We start from the raw sequence: 8189 nt of genomic DNA, 5'->3' as shown, positions 1-8189 counted from the left end.
AAATCAATAAATAACTTTAAAAAATAGTATAATATATGCTAAGTTGCTCAATATCACGAGTTGCATAGATCTCATCAATATAATTGTAAACACAAGCATACATGCATTTAGAACAGAAGATTATAAACATATCCATCTAATAATTGTAATTATTCTAATAATTATTCAGTGGCCTAAAGGAAAAGGGTCAGAATCATGACATTTCGAAAAAAAGAAAGCTGATTTATAGTTCTAAGCATATACTGCATTTTCACTCCCGTGTTACCTCTCCCAACACTTTATTCCTCCTCTCCCAACACTTTATTCCTTTCTCTTACAGCATCCATTGCGATTATATACAAGTGGAAAAAAATGCAAATTAGACAATGATCTCTTTTAGAATGACCCTGAGTAACTGGATTGTGCAGTGAAAGGAGAGTCAAAAGGCGATGGTCTGGTGTACCATAGGGTGACAATTTATTCACAAAAAAAAGTCAAAATAACAAAACCAATACAGCTCAACAGACATGGCAGCAGGTGGAGATCTGAGCAGCCACCAGCACAGATGGAAACTGGCGCCTTTTATACCCCATCACTGGTCTACATGATTGGACACTTCCACACAGGTTATTTTACAAACTATTTGATCTTTTTTGTGATCAAATTTTTTTATTTATATTTCTTTTTTTTTTAATTATAAGCGGTGGCATCCACAATGATGTCAAACAAACATTATACACATATTTTCACCCCCTTCCAAACCCACCCCTCAGACCTAAGCATTCGATGAAAACAATTAATAGTTAATAAGGAAAACAGAAAAAAAGATAATACAACAATAAAAAACAAACATACAAACAAAAAGTACAAACTAAAACAAAGGCAAAACATAATAATATCAAAAACTGGGATAGCTGCAACAAGGTAGTCTATATCAATTTTAAATACATCTTTCAAGTTTGGCTTTAATTTGATCAGCTGCCATATACCAAAATAAAATATTTAGTTGTTTTGCATTATGGATTGGGGCTGTAGATATTTCCAGATAGATAATATCAAGAAAAGTCAGATATCATTGGGAGATGTTAAGCGTGTGTGGTGCTTTCCATCTTACTGCAATTATCTTTTTTGCTGCTGTTTGGCCAGCAAGCAAAATTCGTTTTTGACATAGGGAAGCAATAACTGTGGATAAATTATTTAAAATAAATAATTTTAAATTTGAGGGTTTACTGGAATATTCTGTACTGTTATCGAGGATAATGCAGTTGCAACCTGTTGCCAGAAGTTTGCAACAGGTTGTCATTCCCAGACCATCTGCATGAAGGTTCCTGGTTTATTCTGAGAGCATAATGTACATAAAGAGCTAACCAGGATCTTCATAAGGTGAAGCTGGCAAGGTGTTAAATATGTTCTGTGTACAAATTGATAATGAATAAGCTGATGATCTGGGTTTCTGGAAGATATTATATCTATATTGGTCCATACATCATTCCAGTTGAAATTTGGGTCCCAGTCAGGTATATCCCTTCTCCATATTGTATCTAGGGCTAAAGGTTTATATGACATTTTAAAAATATATTGATATATAGTTGTGCCCACGCCCCTTGTTTTTAACTTGTCTATTAGCTCATACAGGGGAAGTTCAGATAACTTTCACATCATTAGGTACACCTTGTGCCTTAAGTGCAGCGCTAATTTGCAAGTAGAAAAAAAAAGATGTGTTCTGTAAATTAAAACTGAACTTTATATCTTGAAAACAAACTCCCAGGAGAAGACAAGGGACATATAAGAACAAGGCCATTTAACACATGCGTAGCAACTTTCACATACCCCTTTCTTCTTTGCAGGTAATTTAATGTTATCCAATACACAAATTCAACATCGTCAATTATTAACCCTTGAATTAACATAGTAATATTATCTCACTTCCTTTCACGCTCAGGTAAAGCAGATCACCCATTACCGCCCCTGGCAGAAGACAAAACACATCACAATTGTTCAAACTGTTCCATCTTCATTCAGATATGATTTGTGCAAATATGCCCTGTGTAAACTCTGCCAATAAAGTGCCATTTCAATGAAAGTGCCATTATTAGTGCTTAATCAGATGTTTTAAAGAGTGACATTACACAGACCCCATTGCCATATTTACAAGGCCAAAGCCACAGAGGTATCAAGTAACAAAGTACAAATACTTCGTTACCTTACTTAAGTAGAAATTTTGGTTATCTATACTTCACTGGAGTAATTATTTTTCAGACGACTTTTTACTTTTACTCCTTACATTTTCACGCAATTATCTGTACTCTTTACTCCTCACATTTTAAAAACAGCCTCGTTACTCTATTTCATTTCAGCCTTTAAAAAAAAACTATCCAGTTAAATTGCTCCATCCGGATAGAGTGAATTTGGTTGTGGTTGTTTCAGATGTTCTTGTCCAGTTTTGTTCTTACATCCGTTCCCTCAGATTCCTGCAAATAAACTTGGATGTACATTCCAATAAAGGTTAGGATAAATGATAACATGCCTCTGAAGTTTGACTTTTTGCACCATTACAATACTTATAGGCAACTAGTCATCATATCTCCTGCTCTCTGAAACACATGTTAATGCTCAATAGTACACATATATGGTTCTTTAATATATTTACATTATACTAAGATGCATTCATTTTCAATGGATTTTGTCCTTAATGGCTTTTCCCCCTTACATTACTTTTAATTTTATACTTTAAGTAGTTTTGAAACCAGTACTTTTATACTTTTACTTGAGTAAAAAACTTGAGTTGATACTTCAACTTCTACAGGAGTATTTTTAAACTCTACCTGATGAATGTGAATACTTTTGACACCTCTGCAAAGCCATCAGTCAATAGTAAAGAAGAGCTCTTCGTTACGTCATTTAGGTTCTTCTAGCTACTTTGAGGATAGCTGAAATTTTTCAATGAAGTCGTAAAGCTTAAAAAAAAAGATTTTAATATAATCTGTCTGTCGACGGAAAAGACACAAGACAAGGAGGGAGGAGCAGTGTTGTCTCATGACACATGAACTCTGTTTTCTGTTTCCACAGGTGAACAGCGATGAAGATGATGATGATGTGGTGAACTACAAAAACGATGAAGACCTGCCGGCTTCTGTTCGATGTTCTGACCTGCAGTCAGAGCAGGAACGAACTTAAACCTTTTTACTGTGGCAAAAAAAACATTTCATAACTAAATGTTTAGATTTATGGATTTTACTGACTCATTTGCACTCTTTTTTAGCCAACTAGAACTTTTTACTTTATTTACTTTTTTAAATCCTGCTTTTCCTGCTACGTGGTGATGTTTTAATGTCTCTGTAAAGCACTGAATCACCTTGTTGAATTGTGCTTTACAAATAAACCTGCCGCTGAGTATTTCCGCTAGTTTGTGTAGTTTTTATAAGTAATGTGGAGTAATTCTGACTCATATTTGAGTTGAAATTTATGTGGAAATCTTATCTGCTTATGTCATGTCAGAACATTAATTTCCATCCAGAGTTACATTATTACTACTTCCAGATGTTTTATTGCTGACGTGAGAGTCGGACATTCAGCTTCGATCCAGATGTTCATTTTACTCCTAGTTGGAACCTGGATGGAAGTGAAACTCTGCTTAGAAAACATCCTGTTTAACTTCTTCATGGAGGTTGACACGTTAACTGATGATGAGAATGAAAATATTAACAGTTTAAATGTGCTACTACAGATGAAAGAAGGATAAACTGTCTTCTGAAATCCAGCTCTGATCTGACTCCAACCTCCTGGTGGATGTTCAACCAGGTTTTACCTCTCGTTTCTGGACAGTTTCAGCTGTGAGGCCGCCGTCACTCTGGTCATCATTTCCTCCTTCACTCTGAATCCTGAGAGGACAGATTGTACTGTGATTGAGTCCAGCGTGGTCATTGATCAGTGATCAGGGTGGTGACGGTGGTTCTGACCGCCATCACTGTTTTCCTCATCACCTCCAACGAAAGCCAACGTGACCAAAGTTCCGAAGGACAAAACAAGGACAGAAGTCGTAAGAAAACACAATCCACCAGACAGAAAGTCTGTCAGCACGTGTACAGAGGTGAACAAGAGATGCTGCCAGGTAGGGCTGGGCGATATATCGAGATTTTAATATATATATCGATATATTTTCAAACGCGATATGGTACGAGACAATATCGTTTATATCGAGAAAATATATAGATATTTTTTTTATGATTTTGATATAGCTTATTTTGTGACAAATTGACTTGAATGTTTTATTTAAGATTTGCACAAATGTTTTGTTATTTGCACAACGGTCAACCTCAGTGGAAAAGTCTGCCTGTTACTGTCTACATTGTATTAATTACACAGTGTATTTTAATTTAATTGTTATGCAGGAAAGGGATATTTGTTTTATTTTATTCAAGAAGCATTTTTATTCTATATATGCAGGCAGTTTATTTTTATTTCATTTGTTTTATATATTTTGATATTGTGCAGACCTCTGTTAATAAAAGGTACCTGTGTGACATTTGGCACGAGGCTTTGTATTAAAACTGATTGTTTTAAGGGTTTGCCTCAGAAAAAATGAAGCTAACAGAGATGCTATGCTATAATGCTTTGGGGGAAACCCCAATTATGTCACAGAAAAAATATCGATATATATCGAGTATCGCCATTTAGCTAGAAAATATCAAGATATGACTTTTGGTCCATATCGCCCAGCCCTACTGCCAGGACATTTAAGCTGATTGGAAATGGTTCGATTGTAGTCAAAAGCTAATTAATTCATTCCAGTTCCAGCAGACACGTCCAACCCAAACACTGTTGTCCAACAGTTACTGCAACAATGAAATTGAAGATTGAGCCCCAGACCCCTCAACTGTGGAAAGTCAGAAGATCAAACAGTGAAATCCTTCATATTATTAAAAGGTTGTAATAACTAACCCGCCACCAGGTGGCAGCAGTTAACTTTAACCTCGTTACAAACACTGCAGATGCACAGATGTTGATGTCTGGATATTTTAACCACATTTATCTTCCTGCTGGATTAAACAGGATTATCTGACTAAACCATGAATACTGTGTTAGTTTAAACAAAAGTAATAGATATTAAGTAGTCAACACTGATGTGGAAACCTCTTTTCATCAGTAGCCACAACTGTTCAGGGACCAAACATGGATCAGAGGGGGAACACTGATGAGATTCACGTTCTGAGATGTGAACCATTTCGTCTACTGACGTTCTTACTCTGATGTCCTCGTCACTGTGGAACAGCAGCAGGCAGAGGTGGGTAGAGTAGCGAAAAATTGTGCTCAAGTAAAAGTACTGTTACTTTAGAATAATATGACTCAAGTACAAGTAAAAAGAAGTCATCCAAATAATTACTTGAGTAAAAGTAAAAAAGTACTCAAATACTGAGTAACTTGAGTAACGTCTGATTTATTTTTTTAAACAACCATTCAAACAGACAAAAGTACAAAATAATCACCTTCAGGCAAATTTAATCAATAAAATAAATTTATACAAAATAGCTTAAATTAAAATAATCTTAAAGTCAATTCAAGTACTTTAATAAATAAAATAACAGAATAAAAAAATAAATTAAGCACAAGTAGCCCAAAATTTCAAGCCTTTGTACTTTTCTTTTTTAACCAGGCAGAACTAGAACAAGCCCATGAACTCATAGAAACTCTGTGTGTTTGAGTCTGTGTAAATGTGACAAAACATGCAAAAACAATCATTTTTCCCAAAGAATCACCCAGTGATGTCATGAGATTGACGCGTACGTGGATAAAAGGGATAAAAGAAAAGTAACAGCTCAACGTAGCCTAATGTAGCGGAGTAAGAGGAACAGTTTCTTCTTCACAAATCTACTCAAGTAAAAGTAAAAAGTATAGTGATTCAAAACTACTCCTAAAAGTAGAACATTTCCCAAAACTTACTCAATGTAACTCGTTACCCACCTCTGGCAGCAGGATATAACATGTAGATGTGTTTTTCTACAATTCCGACACAAAGCTGCTACACGACCACAAAGTGGACCAGTGGACCACAAAAATCACGAAATACACAAGTTCATGTTTTAATAAACCTCTCAAAGGAAAAAAACAGAGTCATTTTTTTGTTAACCAGGTCAACAATGACCTCCCAGAAACGATATATTTTAAGTTGTAGTGCAACAAAGAAAAGACAAAAACTGAATGTTCTGTCTAAAACAATTAAACCTAAAAACAAGAATCTTTTAAATGCTGCTTTTCGATTCAATTCAAGTTTATTTATATAGCGTCTATTACAACAGAAGTTGTCTCTAGAAGCTTTCCAGAGACCCAGAACATGACCGCAGAGCAATTATTACATAAACATAACAAACAGTGGCAGGTAAAAACTCCCCTAGTGTGAGAAAAACCTTACACCAAACAGTAGCAAGGAAAACTCCCTTTAGGAGGAAGAAACCTGGACCAGGACCTGGATCATAAAGGAGGACCCTCTTGCCAGAGGCTAGGCAGAGCAGAGCAGGAAAAGAGAGAACAGACAGAGAGAATGAATGTAACCTCGAGAATGTGCAGATACACAGGGACTTCAATTAAGAGGCCAAGACGGTCAGCGTGGGTCAATCTGCCATTTATTTTACAAGGAATAAAACTCTAAAATACCACAGTTGATGAAGAAAAAGAAGATCAGAACCACTCACTGCCTAGGACACTGGGAGTAAAGTAAATATCAGAAATATCAACCTAACACACATCAAATGAAAACACCACACTAAATCAAAGTGCCACCACAAACCATATCACCATCTAAGTGAACTCCCAGCGCCTCCACCACACGGTGAATGGAGGACACCGCCAGCCGCAACGCTAGAAAACAGGAGAAGACAATGTTAAAACTAAAATAACTAAAACTTTAAATACTAAACTAAAATAAACGGCAGTCAGTGCTATGCCTAAAAGAAAGCACTGTTAAAATGTTGTTTGTAGGACGTGTTGTGAGGTTTAAATCATCTTTTACATACCTCTACATTTTAAAACGGTGAAAGTTTCAGTCCTACAAACAGAGAGACCCACAATTAAAATAATTAAAATACCAATACCTCAGGGTGCATATACATGCACCCCTACGCTACCCTAACAATAAAACTACTAGACATAAAAGAAAACAATGCTAAAAACCCCTAAATGTTCCTTACCACGGGGCAGAGAGTCAAGAACAGCCAACTCACACAAAGGACAGAGAGAGAACTACCCTGCGTCACACCTGCTGTTAATCAGAGTTCCTGTGTTCCTCTGATTGGTCTCTCTGCTGACCTACTGCTACATGAAGAATACATACACTTTGATTTTTGTCTGAATTTTAATTTCCTTTGGCTTCTTACAAGAAAGCATTCTTAAAATGTTGCCTTTTTTGTATTATATTTTGTAAATGTGTGAAGAGTTTCTCAGATATGATGGCATGCTTATCAGATTGTTCATTGTTTGATTGTTCAAATCCAGAAGTATACTGAATTCCAAGGCCTTGCATTTGATTTACTATTCATTGATTGTTCCCTATTTATCTTACTGTGTGGAATTGTGGGGATCCACCTTTAAAACCACCTTAAATCCAATAATAAAACTTCAAAAACGAGCCATACGTATCATCAATAAGGCTGATTACTACGCTCACACAGAGCCACTTTTTCTAAATTCTCATTATTTTAAAATCATGCAAATTATGTTTAAAGCAAAATCAAAAATGCTCCCTGACCCAATACAGAGGTTCTTTTCAATTCAGGAGACTCGTTACAATCTTAGAGGTGTCTGCAATTTCACAGTACAAAAAGCTAAAAAAGGTATGAAAAGGAGATGTGTCTCCATTACTGGAGTTAAATTCTGGAATGATGCCAACATACATTTGAAAACATGTCATTCACTTGTTGTATTTAAGAAAATGGTTTGTAAAGCTATTTTTGAAGGTTATAAGTGCAATTGACCATCTGTAAATGTTTCTTTGCTTTTCTATTCTCTTCTTGGTTTTCTGGAGGTTGGTAGCCAAAAATAGAAAGTTGGTACTATAGGATAGGCTTTTATAAGCATTTTGCTTCAGCCTAGGCCTTTTCAGTTATTGTTCAACACATTTTTTTGGTTTTGTATTAAAAGTTAATGCTGTGTACAATGTTTTTTTGGTGTTGTTTTGTGTTGCAATGACTGAATAAACTTCATTCATTCATTCAAGA

Source organism: Cololabis saira, chromosome 5 (genome assembly GCF_033807715.1).
Source record: "Cololabis saira isolate AMF1-May2022 chromosome 5, fColSai1.1, whole genome shotgun sequence".
Classification (NCBI taxonomy): domain Eukaryota; kingdom Metazoa; phylum Chordata; class Actinopteri; order Beloniformes; family Belonidae; genus Cololabis; species Cololabis saira.
The sequence above is the reverse complement of the archived record's forward strand: the minus strand, read 5'-3'. Positions refer to the sequence as shown.